The 19,358-nt window shown below is 40.9% G+C and overlaps 1 protein-coding gene across 1 annotated transcript in view; it reads right to left on the reverse strand.

The window, feature by feature from the left end:
- LOC126471453 (uncharacterized) overlaps positions 1 to 19,358 on the reverse strand; it is a 306,777-nt gene that overhangs the window by 145,466 nt on the left and 141,953 nt on the right. The window contains exon 4 of the mRNA XM_050099642.1: positions 15,003 to 15,075. The gene's annotated coding sequence lies outside the window, so the exon portion shown is untranslated. The remainder of the gene's footprint in view (positions 1 to 15,002; positions 15,076 to 19,358) is intronic.

Raw genomic sequence — 19,358 nt, forward strand, 5'->3', positions numbered from 1 at the left:
CTTGGAAAGCCAACAAGGAACGACGAACGAAGCTGTACATCAAATACTTGCCCACATCCATCTCACTCAAGTCCATCACCTTCATGCAAAAAACATTCGCCAACCTCATGCTTAAACATTCATAGGATTGTGTGAACGTGTGAAATCAAATTATGTGATTGTGCAAAAGAAACGTATGAAAAACTAAATAAGTTAAGCACACCAGACAGCTAATAAACTACAAAATAACAGTCACTGACTATGGACTTAAGTAAAAAATAGACTATCGATAAAAATAAGTCATTAGTTCTGAAATGGACAGTATATAAAGAACAAAAGTAGGGCATAATAAACACTAAAACTATATGCCACTTATTTTCTCCTCATACAAATAAAAGAGTAACTATGTTTTACTTATTTCCTCCTTATAAAAACAAAGAATAAAAAAATTATCTTGTTGGATGTTTTCCCTTTTTTTTTAACATTTGTACCGTTTGTTAGGACAATATCTCAATACTTGTGTATGTATATTTCTTTGTCAAAGCAATTCTTGGAAATCATTCTTATTTGTTAGTGTAACAATGTTGAAATGAGTGTCTGGAAACAAAAACATTTTACTTGTACATGATATTTAGAAAATGTGTTAGGAATAGATTTCACTTAATTACTACATTTGTAAAAAAAATATATTTCTAAGAAAATCGATGTGACAGACTCCTGACTTTTGATAACAAACTTCACACTTAAATAAAGAAAGAAGATAATTAAAAATTAATAATAGCATAAAAATATTCTTCTCTTGTCATTTTTGGGAATAATGTGGAAGAATATAAAAATAAAAATTAGTAATACAAACTAGCATAGAACCAGAATAACATGGCTAAACAGTAGGCAACAAAATTTAGATAAAGGAATAATTTTTGACTGACTTAGACAACGATTCAATCATTGCCTAAATTCAGTGCAAGGGTGGTGATATGTAAGGTGTCAGGCAAATCCAACACCTTCCATGAAAACCCTGACATGATAAGCAAATCCAGTAGTATGTCACATAGCTCCGAATAAATCGTGACATTAAATTAACCAAAGTAATACGAGTAACGAGTGAGCAAATGGAATACCACAGACTAACACAAGAATGCCTAAATGCGTGTCATACCTTCCCACCGTGAGACAGACGCAGTTCCGAGGGGACAAACGAGAACAGAAGCCGAGAGTAGAACCGTGTTAAGCTAGAAGGCCCTACGATAACATAAAAAGGGCCTCCCCAGCCGCATGTTTTAGCGTGAGACTTTTTCGCGTCTCTGTTACGTCAGGACCACCCCCCAGCCCATGTTAAAAGATAGAGCCCTCCAGAACAACAGTATAGATCTTACGATAACATTAAAAGGACCACACCACCTGCAAGTTTTAGCGTGAGACTTTTTCGCGTCTCTGTTACATTGCAAACTTTAAAAACATTGCCCCACCACAAAAAGTATAGCGTTTCTCATTGGATAGACAGAATTTTTGTAGGTGGAGCTTAAGGTTAACATTGAGACCGATTGGTCAGATGAAAACACAGCCAGATAGTTTTTTTTAAACCAACTTCGGTAAATTGTAGTAGGGAGAAGTTAGGAGAGAGTTGCTTCCGAGATGGAGAAGTGGACGGAGCTGCGCTGGCCGCCGCCCCCTGACGAACACCGACAAGGTAAAGAACGCACGCGATGCCGTATAACAGCGCATAAAGCTTCACTCAGAACTGCAGAAGTCTCATCTGTTACACCCCCTTTTTGCGTAATACTAGTGTCGATCGTCAATTAAAGCTCATGGTGTTCACATTTGCCACTTGAAGTAAAAATCTGAAACGCGATGATTTTTCTGTTATATAGTTATTGAGAAGCCACATCAGCCACTGTAATTTACGACAAGTTAGATAAGTAATTAAAGATAATTGAGGGTCGCTGTAGACCATTTTGATAGTTTTCTCTTTTGTGAAACTTAATTTAAACCTAGATTATAGATGTGATATGGCATAGGTCATCCTTCAATCCATTGTAGAACTTGGAAACCCATTCAGTTAATATTCGTTCACATTTTTGTTGAATGCAGTTGGTTTTTAACATCCTGTATTAAAACATTTCCTTTTATCAATAGTGCAATATATAAACAATGTTTTGTGAGTAGAATAAAATTTCCAATGGTAAACTTAACTGTTTTTTCGACTTTATTTTTACCAGCTAATTAAAAATAGGAAAGCCTTGAACCCCTTCCACTAAATTTAGTTAGTATTAAGATTCTTTTACAGGGAGTGCATTGGAGCTGACGCTGACATCTCAGTCGCAGCGTCCAGTGCCGGAAGTGGGAAGAAGAGAAGTGTTATGAGCACGTGAGTGTGAAGCGTGATCCGGCTCATGGAAAAATGTTGGCCTGCGTGAAATTATTCCTAACCTCAGTGCTCAGTCACTGATTACCCAAGGTCGCAGATAAAGAATGGAGAAGACATGATTAATTATTATGCATAAATATCTTACAGAGATGTATTAATTGAATCAATGGAAAAAATCTATGTATGTATATTTAGATGTAAAACGAAAAGAGATACCCATGTATTCGTGTATGTATATGTACACACCAATATAACTTGTATAACACAGAAGTGTAAAAACAGTGTATAAGATTCGAGAGCAAATCTTCCTTCGGTAAGGCAGGTGCAATGACCGAATCATGAAACGTTGCCAGAAAAAAAGAGAAAAATCTTCCAAGTATGAATGATAGGTGTAAACTTTGCAACTTAGGTGGACCAGAGACGTAGAGTTAAGCCGCTTTCCTCAGCCCATTAAGAGGTCACAAGACTGGGAAACGCCGCAGTGCTGGGATTTAAAAGATCCGCTGTGAGTGTGTGGTCTCTTACACATCGGACCGCGACGACATTAACTGGTTCAAGAATAATATGAAAGTATCACTCGCTATTCAACTTTCTACTCATTCGACAGCTGATGCTTTAGAGGAAGCATCTTCCCTAGCAATATCAGATTTCCTTATGCACAGTGCTACCGTAAAATTTTCAAGGGTTATGAACCGTCTTTTTTCCAAGATGAATTCGAGAAGTGTGTTTCAAAGTGGGACGAAGAAACCAGTAAATGTTTCTGACTACGAAGAAGCTAACAAATTCCTTACTGAAGCGAACCTGTACATACCTGCACTAAAACTAAAAGGCACTGACGAACTGGTTATTCAGTCAAACAGGAGAACTAGGTTTGTTGGCTTCTTTGTTAGCATCTCAAGTTTACTGCATCTTTATTTTCAATTCTTACGGGGTAATGTACATTGATGAGCCAATAGCTTGCCGCCTTTGGAACGAAATACATCACTGATTCTGCGTATCGGATCCAACAGTTTGTTCGTAGTTAGTGGAGGTATGTGGCGTTGGATGTCTACGCACGGGTCATGAAATTCGCGTAAATAACGGGCGGCTGATTTGCCTACGCGGTGATGGCGTCCGATAGTGACCCGGATGGGCTTCATAGGATTTATATCAGGCGAATTTGGTCGAGGAGACATCAACATGACTCCACTATAATGCTTCTCAAACCACTGCTGCGCGGTTCTGGCTCCGAAACACGGACAATTATGCTGCTGAAAGATGACATCGGCGTCGGGGAAGACGTCTAGCATGAAGGGATGCAGGTAGTTCGCAGCTGTCAGCGTGTCTTCGATTACTACCACAATCCCATGCAAGCGCAGGAGAATGTCTCCCATAGCACAATACCGCTACTACAAACCTGCGTCGGCAACGCACTGGACGTTTCGAGGGGCAGTTCACCCCAATCACGGCATTTGTGGAGACGGCCATCTACCTAGTACAGCAAAAATGTGATTCACCCGAAGATCCGACACGCTTCTATTGATGGTCTCGCTATCACTGCGGTTGCAATTGACAGTGTCGTTGGGTCAACATGTGAACATGTAGGGGTGGTCTGCTGCGGAGCTCCATGTTCAACAATGCACGATGAACGTGTGCTCAGAAACAGCTGTGCGTGCACCAGCACTGTGCTCTTTCGGCAGAGATACCACAGATCACCATCTGTCATACTTTACAGAACAGACAAGCCTCCGAATCCCACGTTCTGTGAAGAATCGTGGACGTCCAATTATTTAGCACCTAGTGGTAGTTTCATTGTCTTACGTGTTTCCGCAGATACTCACGACAGTACACGTGAATAATCTACCAGCTTCGCGGTTTCCGAGGTTCTGTTCACAGGTTCTGCTTAATAATAACATGCCCTTTGTCAAAGTCGCTTAACTCAAGGTACACTCCTCGAAACTGAAATAAGAACACCGTGAATTCATTGTCCCAGGAAGGGGAAACTTTATTGATACATTCCTGGGGTCAGATACATCACATGATCACACTGACAGAACCACAGGCACATAGACACAGGCAACAGAGCATGCACAATGTCGGCACTAGTACAGTGTATATCCACCTTTCGCAGCAATGCAGGCTGCTATTCTCCCATGGAGACGATCGTAGAGATGCTGGATGTAGTCCTGTGGAACGGCTTGCCATGCCATTTCCACCTGGCGCCTCAGTTGGACCAGCGTTCGTGCTGGACGTGCAGACCGCGTGAGACGACGCTTCATCCAGTCCCAAACATGCTCAATGGGGGACAGATCCGGAGATCTTGCTGGCCAGGGTAGTTGACTTACACCTTCTAGAGCACGTTGGGTGGCACGGGATACATGCGGACGTGCATTGTCCTGTTGGAACAGCAAGTTCCCTTGCCGGTCTAGGAATGGTAGAACGATGGGTTCGATGACGGTTTGGATGTACCGTGCACTATTCAGTGTCCCTTCGACGATCACCAGTGGTGTACGGCCAGTGTAGGAGATCGCTCCCCACACCATGATGCCGGGTGTTGGCCCTGTGTGCCTCGGTCGTATGCAGTCCTGATTGTGGTGCTCACCTGCACGGCGCCAAACACGCATACGACCATCATTGGCACCAAGGCAGAAGCGACTCTCATCGCTGAAGACGACACGTCTCCATTCGTCCCTCCATTCACGCCTGTCGCGACACCACTGGAGGCGGGCTGCACGATGTTGGGGCGTGAGCGGAAGACGGCCTAACGGTGTGCAGGACCGTAGCCCAGCTTCATGGAGGCGGTTGCGAATGGTCCTCGCCGATACCCCAGGAGCAACAGTGTCCCTAATTTGCTGGGAAGTGGCGGTGCGGTCCCCTACGGCACTGCGTAGGATCCTACGGTCTTGGCGTGCATCCGTGCGTCGCTGCGGTCCGGTCCCAGGTCGACGGGCACGTGCACCTTCCGCCGACCACTGGCGACAACATCGATGTACTGTGGAGACCTCACGCCCCAAGTGTTGAGCAATTTGGCGGTACGTCCACCCGGCCTCCCGCATGCCCACTATACGCCCTCGCTCAAAGTCCGTCAACTGCACATACGGTTCACGTCCACGCTGTCGCGGCATGCTACCAGTGTTAAAGACTGCGATGGAGCTCCGTATGCCACGGCAAACTGGCTGACACTGACGGCGGCGGTGCACAAATGCTGCGCAGCTAGCGCCATTCGACGGCCAACACCGCGGTTCCTGGTGTGTCCGCTGTGCCGTGCGTGTGATAATTGCTTGTACAGCCCTCTCGCAGTGTCCGGAGCAAGTATGGTGGGTCTGACACACCGGTGTCAATGTGTTCTTTTTTCCATTTCCAGGAGTGTATTTCCCCATTTGTAGCCCACGACTTCGCTAAGGTGATTCTCCGGCCGTGTCTCCTCCGCTTACATACTTTCGTTACCACTTCACGTGCCCGCAATGCCACCAGGCGGCACTAATGTCGCAGTGGGCAGTGGTCATAATGCTTTGGCTTATCAATGTATGTACAACTGTGCTTCAGCTTGTTCTACGTATAAATGTTCTCAGGATCACTTAAAAATGCTATTTTGTCAAAAACAGACATTCTGAGGCCGTGGATGTGTGCTAAATATAGGTTGACTCTTACAGAGAAGAGAACAACAACAATCAGCAGGCCGGTCGGGGTGGCCAAGCGGTTCTAGGCGCTACAGTCTGGAACCGCGCGACCGCTACAGTCGCAGGTTCGAATCCTGCCTCGGTCACGGATGTGTGTGATGTCCTTAGGTTAGTTAGGTTTACGTAGTTCTAAGTTCTAGGGGACTGATGACCTCAGATGTTAAGTCCCATAGTGCTCAGAGCCATTTGAACCATTTGAACAATCAGCCACTCGTTATAATGCTATTTATTTCTTTAAATAGTGCCGTTATCGGTTTCGATCCGAAAGGCTTATCTTTAGACGGCTAGGTCGCGTTAAGATACATGTTATATTATCTTTCACTCTTGTTTTCCCAAATGATGAAATTTCCTTGGTGTGGTGGTGTCGAAAACTCCGGGCAGATTGTCTGTTGCTGTCTTTGCTGCAGTATACATAGCCGGCTTTGTTGCCGGGTATTTTGGGAAGTCAAATGTAAAAACTTTGTAACTGCTTTCACGTGTGGTGATCATCATCCTTCCTTCTCACCAATACAGAGAAAGAGTTTTCGTGATCTTATTACCCCTTCAGATGTTGGTGATGTTTTTATGTGTGCAGAGCAACTGTTCCTTTGTAATAAGGGTGGAAAATATCCTCGCCTGCAGAACTGTATGGATATCATGGTTAGTGAAGTTTTAGGTATCTGCATAAAAAGTTTTGGTGGTGCAACAAACATTTCTGAACTTAAGTACCCACATGGATCAGTTGCAAATGGACAATCATTTGGTGTTACTTATAAAAACCATTGAAAAACAATATGTAAAAACTAAAACGGTTCATGAAATACGAATGCAAAATGAGTGTGCCCACAATAACAAATTTAGGTGCAAATATACCTAACTAAGTACCTTCGAAGGTCAATAACACAGATATGTGACAAACTACTTTACTTAACACCTTTTTGAGAGTAAGGTAAAAATTTTATGTGACAAAAATTGGAGTATTATTTTGTAAATAAAACGAGCTAAGTTCAGATCATGCCTGAGGAATGAAATTTTGAATCATCAAATTGTCAGTGGTCTGGCAATGAGTATTCCTCCACTAAAGTAGGTCGTATCTAAATACGTACTTCGAAGCGACTGTCATATTAATGCCACTGAGTAGAGAGGACAACTTCCACTCAGAGTTTTCATGGAGAAACCCTCGTCTTGGTCTCCCCAAGGTGGCGGACTGCTCGGCTTCCTAGTTTCAGACAACAACTGTTCTCAGCACAGGTAATGCCTTGTCCCTTTTTTCGTGCCTCTTGGTCGGCTCGCGACGAAGATGGCCGAACGGTATACGGCGGAAATAACTGGTGAAGAAACGGGATGACTGCGGCTGACCTAATTAATCATTCTTTGCTCCACTAAACATTGTAGCTGCAGACGAACGCTTGGCTTCGATCGAAATATGTAACTACTTCAGTGAATATAACTGCGTAGGCTTCCGCGGCCAGAGTGAGTCGACATAAAAGTTTTCTGGGTTTGGTACCGCGTCATATTGTATAAAACTACTGCTGAAGAAAAACCAGTATTTCGGCGACGGCTGCAGCGGCCAACCAGACACAGTAGAAGGCCACTGCAATCGTGGCCGAAACGTTGGTTTATTTCCAGCAGTAGTTTTATACAATTCGACGCGGTACCATATCCAGAAAACTTTTATGTCGACATTTCAGTGAAGTACGGTATCTGTAATTCATACTGTACTATTGACAACATGAGACTGAAGATGTGAAGAAATTCCGTTTGATTCACTTCATGAACAGTAAGTACTCTTCATGCTTGTGCCGTTACAGACACATTCTCGATGCTGACATTTGTTTCGTTATTCAATATCTTTCTTTTACTGGTAACTGATTGGAAGTAGCTTATCTACATCTTAATCTACGTCTACATATATACTGCGCAAATCACCACTGGAATTGCAATATAAGTTAATTGCTGTAAATGCATTCTCTTTCACAATTTATATAGTATATTGTAAGTATTTTTAAATCGCTATTTCAAATATTTCTTCTAACATTTTCTTTAACTCATCATCACTCTCACTAATAATATATGTAAATGTTAATGCATTAGTACAACATCAACCAGGCTTATCAGCATATTTTTGTGCTTATAGTATACACACACACACACACACACACACACACACACACACACACACACACATATATATATATATATATATATATATATATATATATATATATATATATATATATATATATATATACACAGTATATAAAGGCTGAAAACGATAGTGTCTTACATTTATATGCTATTCCACAGGAAATTTTCTCTATGTCATACCTTTACATATCCTCTCTCTCAAATATGCACTCAATATCTGATATTAAAAATGAAAAATAATTGAAATATATTACAACCTTTAGCATATATATTTTAGTTGCAAAGTGAAATCTAAAGAACATAATATACTGTAAGTGGTATTGGTTGATGTGGTTTACTGAGATACCAAGAAGAAGTGTTTGTGACAGGTGGTATCGGAAGAACTGTGGCCATCCTTCCTCAGCGGGAACATTGTTGCACGCAAATCCATCATGCTGCCCACAAGAATCATGGCGCCTGGAGTGGCAACGCCATGACAAAAAGAGACACACACTTAAGTAACAGTGCGTGTCTAGATGTTGTCAGTTGCAAGTTGTAAGTCAGTCTGAGTCTTGTGAAGGAGTTCTTGCAGAGTGTTCATCACTTCCTCAAGTCTTCAGTTGAGATAGAAACAGTGGCTGACAGATAGACAGTGGTTAGTCTTCAGTAGAAACAGAATAACAGAATGGTGAATAGAAAGTTGTGAATGGGCAGAGGCCACCTGCTTAGAGATTTAAATCAGTACTATTAGTCTGGTACTGTCCTTTGAATAGTATGTCAAGTCAGAAGATTAGTTTTCTTCCAACTTTAGAGAACATTACTTAGTTTGTGTTCATAGAACACTAGTAATTGCAGGACAGTTAGGGCAAACCTGCATTGTGCAATTGCTGTAAACAACATTAGCAAAGCTGAGTAATAAATTTTACTATTCACTCTCCTATGTTACTTTAATTGTGTGTGTGCTGCCCCAGAACCCATGTGTTTGCCCTACCAGGAGAGCTTTGTTAGTCTTTTCCACCAGCAGCAAGATTTTCATAAAAATGGACACCGTGGACCACAACAGTCAATGTTAGCATATAGGTAACAGTAGAACATTATAGTTAATATCAATTAAAATGAACTGCACCTACCTTCTAAATCTAGGACTGGTAAATACTTTCCTCAATGCAGTAATCAGTGAAATGGGAGCTGTCAATTCCTGAATTTGTTGACAAATATGAATGAGTGGTCTCCATGTGAAAACACACACATACACACACACACACACACACAGATATATATATATATATATATATATATATATATATACACACATCACTCTGTACACACTCCACAGTGTGTATGTCCTGGATCTCCTCCCAAACCACTGGATTGATTTCAACCAAAGTTGCAACAGGAACAACAGGCCTCATGAGTATCAGCACTGTGAGAGTCACAAACTCATATCTGCAATAGGAGCGAAGATACAGGCAAAAACATGTTTTCTCGAGTCCCTGGAGTATAGGCTGCCCTGCATTACAGGTATACTGTGTAGGAAGAGTACTGGCTACCTGATTAACCTGCTTTGTATGCAACCTACATATCAGGGGCAAGAAACTGTTTTCCAGACCCAACATGTAGCCAGCCCTGCACAACAGACATGCTGAGTTAGAGTGGAATAGGTCTGCCTTATCGACCTGCTTTGTGTGGCAGCCTATACATCAGTGGCTAGAAATGGTGTTCTAGCCCTCAACATGTAAGCTAGCATGTATGACTGGCTTGTTGTGCTGGAGTAGTATAAGTGTGGATGGGAGGATGGAGAGAGGGAGGCAGGAAGGAATGTACAGAGAGAATGGGGAATGAGGATATGAACAGAGGCAGGGGGGAGGATACAGACAGAGAATCTGGAGGAGAAGAAGGGGAACACCACAGAGAAGGACTGGAGGAGATGGAGAGAGAGGGAGGGGTGAGGAGGGATTGGACAGAGTGAGGAAGGAGGAAATTACACAGATATGGGGTGGCGGAGATAGGGAAAGTTGTAAGGAGGGTATGGACAGAGAGAGGAAAGGAGGAGATGTACAGAGAGATGTGGAGGAGGATATTTTCAGAGAGAGAAGGAGGAGATAAATAGTGAGAGGGAGGAGGAGGAGGAGGAGGAGCAGAGGCAAAGACTGAGTGAATAGGAGGAGGACAGCGACAGAGGTATGACAATGATGGGCTGAGAAAGAGATGGAAACAGAGAGAAGGAATAAGGTGTGAAAGTGGTAGACACTTGAAGATACACACCAATTATCCTGTGAAAGCCTACTTACCAAATTCCAAGACACCTCATTAGATGACAAATGTAGGCATATACTACAGTCTTCTACATATCACTACAGGAAAACAATATCACACTAATTGCTGGGTATACTAAGGCATTTAAGCAATCATTCCCTGTGCTTGTGTTCCACATGCAAATGGAGCAGAAAGAAACCCTTATATATGGCTCAATGGGAAGTACTCTCTGCCATGAACTTCAAAGTGGCTTGCAAAGTATAGATGTAGATGTAGATGAAGATATAGATAGGCTAGGATGTAACACACTCATCTACATAAACAAAATTATGTTTGTAGAAAGGATAGAGATAGATTTTTAAAATTTTAGTTGGTGTAGCTTACTATCCCAACAGCTCTTGTGCTGAATTCTGCCAGTGCACACCCTGTATACAAATCATATTTTTGTATGTATTTTACAAGTTATATATTTCTTTTAAATGCAGTTATTTGCATTTCTCATGAAATCAGAGAGACATAGTAATTTGGGAACTATATTTATCCACATAGTATCCACTACTCCAAAGTACTTGTAGTTGAAAATGTAACATCTTCATCAACGAATGATAAAACATCAGAAATGTAACTTGTTATGTAATAACATAAGGAATATGTTACCTATGGTCCTTGATAGCCACCATATTTATGGATAACGTAACTGTGTACAAAATGATTGAGTTTATAATATCGTTTTCTCTGCAATATAATTTTATACTGTTAGTGTATGTACAAATTAGAAATTACAGTTACAGAATTACAGGTAACGTGAAGAAAATAAATTATGAAGTGTGGAATGGAGTGAGCGAAAAACATGTGAGAGAGATATTACTGTCAATATTTGTTTAGTTTACTATTATCTAATTACAAAATGTGATAATCTTTGTCAACAGAAAATATATATCGTTTTGTTTGGTGTTCATTTACAGTATTCTTGAATTAAACTAATTAAAACCCTTCTCAGTATGTGAACAGCACCCCTACTTAGTGTTCAGGGAATTCTGGTGCATCATTGTACTTACATTTACTTGCCAGTAGCCCAAGAATTATCAAAAAATATCCTGGATATTGAAACTATTTGACAATGATGAATAAAATAGAACAAAATAAATATTACATCAAGTGCATGCAATTTCAGAAAATTGCCTTTAAATTGTATCCTTTACATTATTTTAGATAACAGAGATCCAAATTGAATATATGTATTATCTACATCGACATCTACATACATTCACCACAAGCCACTGTACTGTATGTGGCGGAGGGTACCCTGTAGCACTAGTAGTTGTTTCCTTCCCTTTTACACTTGCAAATAGAGTGTGGGAAAAACGACTGTCTTTATGCTTCCATACAAGCCCAAATCACTCTACTCTTATCTTTGTGGTACTTCATGTATGCTGGCAGCAGGACAATCGCTCTGCAGTTAGCCTCAAATGCCAGGTCTCTGAATTTTCTCAAAAGTGCTCCTCAAAAAGAATATTGCCTTCCCTCCACTGATTCCAATCTTGGTTTCCAAAGAATCTGTGCAATACGTGCTTGTGGTTTGAACCTACCAGTAACAAATCTAGCACCCCGCCTTTGAATTGCTTCAATGTCTTGCTTTAACCTGACCTTGTGTAGATCCAAAACACTCGAACAGTATTCAACAGTTGATCACTCCAGTGTCCAATATGTGGTCTCCTTTACAGATAGACCCCTCTTTCCTAAAGCTTTCCCAATAAACCAAAGTCGAACATTCGCGTTCCCTACTATGATCCTTACATGCTCATTCCATTTCATACTGCTTTGGAACATTACACCTAAATATTTAATCAATTTGGTTGTGTCGAACAGCACACAACTAATGCTGCACTCGAACATTATGGTTTTGTTTTTCCTTCTCATCTGAATTAACTTGAATAAATTAATTAGGTAAAGGGACTATAAATTTAGATACTGGTACACTATATGATATTATGTTAGCATGAACGTTGCACTGGATTGTAAAAAGGAAGTCAAGGAGAAACGGTTTTCTAATCTCGTAATGATTGAATTGGGTGTTAGGGATTATTTAGTGTAAGAACTATATTCTGTAGCACGCATCCAGTAAATACATAATTCTCAGCAGAGAATGTTCATACGGAAAAGGAAGAGACATTTTTACAAACCATAAGGTGAAACATCCTAATAGAAACCTGACAATGATACATTTGTCATTGAACATGAAAATAAAAAAACAGAATATGTTACTCTATGGCTGAGAAGGTAACTGTATATAAAGTAACAAATGAACTTGGAAGAACAGTTAATAACAATCGACAATAGGAATAAATGCAGCACACATTATCAACAGAAAGATATATATTAGAAATAAATCTTGTGACCTTCCAATAACATACCAGTTCAGATACCTCACTGACTTAATTGACAAAAATACCATTTTTTTGGTGATGGTTACCAGATGAATGATAATAACAACAATAATAATAGAGGAATAATAGTAGAGGATTCTTAGTTTGAAGTAAATGTACAAAAGTGAACAATGAAATCTGCTATAAACAGTTGCAAATTGAGTGCAGAAATAGGTGTTGGGGTAGTAAGCATATCAGCACGATCAACAGCCAAATTTAAGAAGCGGATATGTTGAATATACTGTACACAAAGAGGTTAGGGTTTACATAAAAATGGTGAATATACAGGAGCCAGAGAGGGAAAGGGTTAGGCTGAGAGGAAGAGGGGAGTGAGAGGAAGAGGGGGGGGGGTGGAAGGGGGAGGGAGAGATAGTGTGTGTGTGTGGGAGAGAGAGAGAGAAGTTAGGAGGCAGAAGACAGAGGAAGGGGAAGACAGGGGAGGGAACGAAGGGAGCAGTGGTTGATTCATCGGTCACCTATTGGAGAGGAGTGGATTTCACATCCCCATCTGGTAAGTGTTCTCTTTTTTCCCTACTGTACTTAAGTTAACTCTTGGATTAATTCTCCTAAGAAGGACACGACAGCTTCTTCCCCAGCCTGTGCCCTAGCCATGCATGTGCTCTGCCATTAATGCCCTCGTTGACAACAGGGTGTTAAATCTTAGTCTTTCTGCCTCCTTTGTCTGTGTAGCAGTGTTGAAGACTGCAGTCCAGGCATCTACAACACTTAATACCACCATTCATAGAATCTGATTAAGTCACTGAGATATTTTACGTAAAAATGGTATCACTAACTCATCTAGACATCCAGAAATACATAATCTGGTTGTTACATACTTTGTACATAGTGGATGATATAGCTGCCATTTTGGTGGGTGAGCTAGTTCTGTACAAGATGGCTACCATATTGATGTTCACTTGTCACAAGAATGCAATTTCTTTGTGTAAGTTCCATGTTAGTTTAATATATTGCAGGTTTTCATACACATATATAAATACAAACATTTTGCTTTCTTACTTTTGTAAATGTATTTTTCTTTCTATGAAAAATACGCTTACCTTTTTGTTCCATGGGAGATAAACTGCCATCTGTCATTTGAGATTGGTCACTTCCAGCTTCATAAATGTTTATATACTAATAATGTGGCTGATTGAACTTATAAACATGAGAGCAACATAGTTCTCTGGACGTTTGTGGCATGAAACAAAGTAATTCTGCACTTCTTGTTCTTCATAAACAAAGTTTCATGCGGGGCTTTCTAGGACTCCTGCAGTATAATCTGCCTTACCTTTCATGTCTTCAGCGACTTACCCCACATGTCCATAACCCACATCAGCTTTTTAATCACCATTCAAAGTAGCACATGCTGCAGGGCCAGCATAAGATAAATCTGGACTATTGCTGAATGACGGATGTGAAACTAAGTAAATTTGATGTTATTAATGCCGAATACAAATGTGAAACCATTATCTCACTTTTTTAAATACTGGTTTCTTAAGAAACCTATTTTTGAAAAATTGCTTTATCTACTCACTGAAGCAATTCATAGAAAAACAATGTTTTAAAAAGATAGGTATAGGAAACCGATCATCACAATCGCATGAATCATATAGATAAAAGGAAGGAAAATAGCATACTGAAAATAAGAGTATGGTACACAGCAGGAAATTTATGCACCACTATATGTCTTTAATTTCTAATGAGCTTCATGTGCAGAAGAGTTAGGTCATTAATTTTCTGTTACTGAAGTTCACTTCCATTGTTACTGTGAAATCGTTTATATATGTATATACAGCCACATGTAGCATCATTTGTTTGTTATATCATACCTAATCTATGAATCAGTTAAAGAATCATTGCACAGTGAAACTATCTTTAGTAAAACTTTACTTTCAGGTTTCCATATTGTCTAACCAAATTAATCATATTTCTGTACTCAATAAGGATAGACACGCCAGACTTAAGTAAATAATGGAATTAATGAAATTAATGTATAATCAAGTGTAAGGGGTCCATAATTGAGTCAAATGCTGTGAAAACGGTAAAGCAGTAGAGATGTCCGTTTTCTTCATAACAGTTTAGGTTAATAAAATACGTAAACATGCGTCCACGATTATGTGGAAGAATACACCATATTTCATGCAATAGATCATATATTTCGATCATTTATAGCCAAACGCCGCCCGCGCATGCAAAAGAATAACTTACTGCACGTGGGGGCGTGTCCGTTCCCATCTGAAAGCTCTCCATCTCACAATGGGAATCCGTCACTGGGTACCATCTGTTGAATAAAGAAACGTACATAAACAAAAAGGGCATTTAGGTGCTAGAGAACACATAAATAAGGGCGACAGCTACGTTGCATTTCCTGTCACAACTGTTATCTGAAACGTAATAATGATATAAATCCAAGTAACACATTAGAAGTACACATACGTATTTCCAGGGGAAAGGAAATCTCTTTCCGTTTTATGATAAAGCACGGTAACACTTTCAGCAACGCCGCAAGTGGTGCAGGTAATACCAGAGGCGGCTACTTACTGATGAGCGACGATTAGCGAGCGAGACGTCCACACACGACTGTTCCCGCCATACTTCTGCCAGCAGGCCAATCGATCAGGCAGCGCCGTCAATTGGTGCGGCGGCCCACGCACGCCCGTCGCCCGGGCCTGTTGCGCCTGTTCCGCTTGTATTGACGCCGACCGGGGGTCGCGTCACGGGGTCTGCCGGCGGGAAGGGCGAAGTGGCGACTGCTCGCGCGCTCTCTTGAGACGCGGCGCAGCTACTGGGTATCGAAACGACTCATCCGGCGCCTTTATGAGCTGCCGCGACTAGCTACGCCAATTCGGCGCCCACAATAGGGCGAGGAAGTCGCACACGAACGCGCGCACGGGCGCGACCTTGCAGCTCTATTGATCCCCTCCCCAACCCCGGGCTACTCGTTAACCGTGCGGGGCCACTTCCAGCGATTCACGCCAGGGGCGCTTCCGTCGGATAGCAGATTTCCTCTCAAACAGGTGGTACAATTTCTGATCAATGCTTCATCATACTGCGATGGGCGTCACCGCCGTGGACGGGGCAGGGGGGGGGGGGGGGGGGGTCGGAGACGGGGGGAGGCGGGAAGGGTCAAGTGGGCGTGTTTAACCCAAATATTTTTTGAAAAACAACTTCAGTATTTTGAATTTTAGTTAACAAAAAATGACACTGTTGTACGAATATGTCCAAGCTCAACTAATACCACATACTAAAAGCTCTTGTGCAGTAACGGTTTGCAGTATTTACTAACATGTCTGTAAAACAATAGACTTATATTATTTACTAAAAAGACAATATTCTTAGTTTTAATAAACTATGTTGGTAAGACTACGGCTGATGAATGACCGGGATAGATAAACATGAATCTGCTTGGTTTTGGTGTAAGTCTGGAGGAGGGGTGACTACGAGGTAAGGTTGGCGATTATCGCCCGAACAACTGGTTTTCAATTACACCGTTTCTGCTTTTTATGTTTTCATCTCCAGTCTAATCTGAATCTTAAAACCGCTCTCAACAACCGGTTTCGGAAATTACTGATTTTCGGTTTTTTGTTGCTGGTATTTCCAGCAATAAACGTGGACATCGAACAAAGGCTGAAAGACTTCTACATTTTTAAATACAGTGTTTGTTCGATTATGAAAACTTCATGATGAAAGTTCATCACAGTTTTTAATAAAAATAGAAAGTGGCTGATCTGCTGCTTGTGTCTACATAATGTGCCCTCATCGGCTTGATGCCCTTGCAAACGGGCAACTTAACGCGAAAAATTGAGTTCTTTAACGTCAGTTTTCACACTTTTGCACTGATTATTCATAATTCCCAAATAGTGGTATGATTCTCGGTTACAAGATGATTTTTGAGCAGAGATTTAAAAAGTTATCATCAGTAGGATAATACTGATGAATTTTTTTGTAGCATTCAACCCTTCATTAGTTTCCGAGAAAAGGAGCGAACAGTTGACGGACAAAGTTTTCTTTTATTTACCTATTTTATTTGATCTTTGGATTATATGTGCCTTCGAATATATAATGCCAAAGTCTGCGTCGTGGACTATATCCTATCTGCTGAGTCGGTCCCGCCAATAATTTAGTGCTGGTGAACCCGTACATCCTATCGCAAGTCAGACACGAAAAAAGGTGTGCGAAGGAAGCAGCGCAACAACACGAAGCTCAATGCGTCCGAAACTACAGCTGCAATAAGCTCTTCATTCGAATCAAAACGTTCACCAGAAACAAATTTATGTAGATGTAGGAGCAGGTAGAAGTCAGTGGGTGCCACGTCGGCTAAATAAGGTGGACACTTTAAAGTTTCGCTCTTAATATACTTCAGTATTATCATTGTCAAACCATCTTTGTGGATATGTTTGGCACAGACGACTCACGTAGTATTTGCCAGTGACTAGTTTACCTTTTGCAAGATAACCAATTAGAAGTTTACCTCTTCATTTTAAATGAATCAACTGTGGGTTCTTTGTGAAACATTGAAAATTAACTAAACAAACACTGTTCTTGGCCTTGTTTCACAATTTGATTGTCAATGTTATTGCACAACCTAGGTTTCGGGCTATAAGCCCATTTTCAGTTACATTACTGTTTCCCAAAAATGATAATGCACAGATAAACATGATGACAAGGCAAAGATAATCATCTCAATTTCTTAAGGTATCGATCCATAGCTTAATGGACAATTACGTCAATGATCATTTTTAACAAATTACATACATTATTACACATTCAGCAATTACACTACAATGACCGGACTAAACTTATGCATCACCAAGAACTTTTTAACTCCAATGGAATGGGCCTCAAAGTTTTGCTTCCCTCCTTGGTTTGTGATCTCATCTAAAAAAAGGTGAATATTGAATTGGGTTTGCTCGTTTAATAATAGGTGTGGGAATATTCACATCTGTCTTTTAATTTCTAAAATTTCTGATTGGTTGAGTTCGGCCTCCTTTCCCTCTGTGTGTAGGACTTACATCTATTGTGAATTTGTGGTTATTGTTCAGGGAATGTTCTGCAAAGGCTGAATCAGGCTTCTTCAGTCTTCAGCTTCTGTGGTGTTCTTTAAGCCTGGTACAAATTGACCTCCCTGTCTGTCCAATGAAGCAAAACGGACACTCACGGCATGTGATTTTATAAACCCCACTTTTTGTGATTACTGATTGTTTGTCTTTTGCATTGAAGAAGAAACTACCTATTGTCTGAGGGACACACAAAAACACAGAGAACCCATTTGCCTTCAAGACGTTACTCATGCTATTTGATGTTTTCCCTATAAAAGGTAATCTGCACCAATTCTTTTGAAGTTTGTCTGTGTCTTCCTTTGGGGACAGTAGGGACCTAGCTTGCTGCTTCATCTTTTTACCGGTGTTGGGGTCAAATTCATTATTTGTGGCTATTGTTTTAATTGTGTTAAGCTCCTTGGGACATAGGGATAGAAAGGATACGGTGGATCATGTGATGGAATTCTGCACTTTTGTAGGCTGTAGGATGTTGACAGGAAGCCGGGATGACAGTGTCAGTGAAGGAATCTTTTCAGTAGATTTTAAATTTATGATTATTGTCTTCTACCTTTAAGCTAACGTCCAGGAAATTTATGCTGCGCCTCCCCCCCACCCCCCTTCCAACTCCATGCTCATCTTTATGTTAGTGTGCCACTGGTTCATATTTTTCAGAAATTATGGAGTTGTCTATTGGAACCTTTCCACATGCAAAGAACATCATCTACATATCTGTATCAATACACAACATGTTTTGCCAGTTGTTCTCTTTTAAGAAAATCAGTCTCCCACTTGTTCACGAACATTTCAGCTAGTAAGGAGGAAAAAGGTGAGCCCATTGCCAGACTATCCGCTTATTGATAACAGCTCCCTTGAAAACAGATATAATTTTGATTTAAAGTCCGCAGCTCGTGGTCGTGCGGTAGCGATCTCGCTTCCCACGCCCGGGTTCGGTTCCCGGCGGGGTCAGGGATTTTCTCTGCCTCGTGATGACTGGGTGTTGTGTGATGTCCTTAGGTTGGTTAGGTTTAAGTAGTTCTAAGTTCTAGGGGACTGATGACCATAGCTGTTAAGTCCCATAGTGCTCAGAGCCATTTGAACCACTTGATTTAAACAATATTCCACTGAACTAACAATGTTCAGCTGCGCTTCAGGATTTATGTTGTGTGAAATTAATAATTGTGACACAATATCTACACAGTCTTTCACTAGAATACATGTGAGCAAACTATGCACATCAAAAGAGACTAATTGTGCGTTTGTTGGAACCTTAACGTCAGTTAACGTGTTAACTAAATCTCAACTGTTCTTAATGCTAAATCTCCCTTTGAAATTCAGTTCTTCTTCAAGATGGTGTTGATTCTCCTGGCAATCTTGTCTTCTGAAGCTTGTATTGCAGATACCACAGGACAGATTGGAACTTCTGGTTTGTGGAGCTTCGGTAAACCACACAGCTGTTGTGCCCTGGGGTTCATTTGCAGCATGCTCTTACAGGCATATTCAGCAAAGATGTGGGATCACTTGTTTA

This window comes from Schistocerca serialis, chromosome 3 (assembly GCF_023864345.2).
Source record: "Schistocerca serialis cubense isolate TAMUIC-IGC-003099 chromosome 3, iqSchSeri2.2, whole genome shotgun sequence".
NCBI classification, from domain to species: domain Eukaryota; kingdom Metazoa; phylum Arthropoda; class Insecta; order Orthoptera; family Acrididae; genus Schistocerca; species Schistocerca serialis.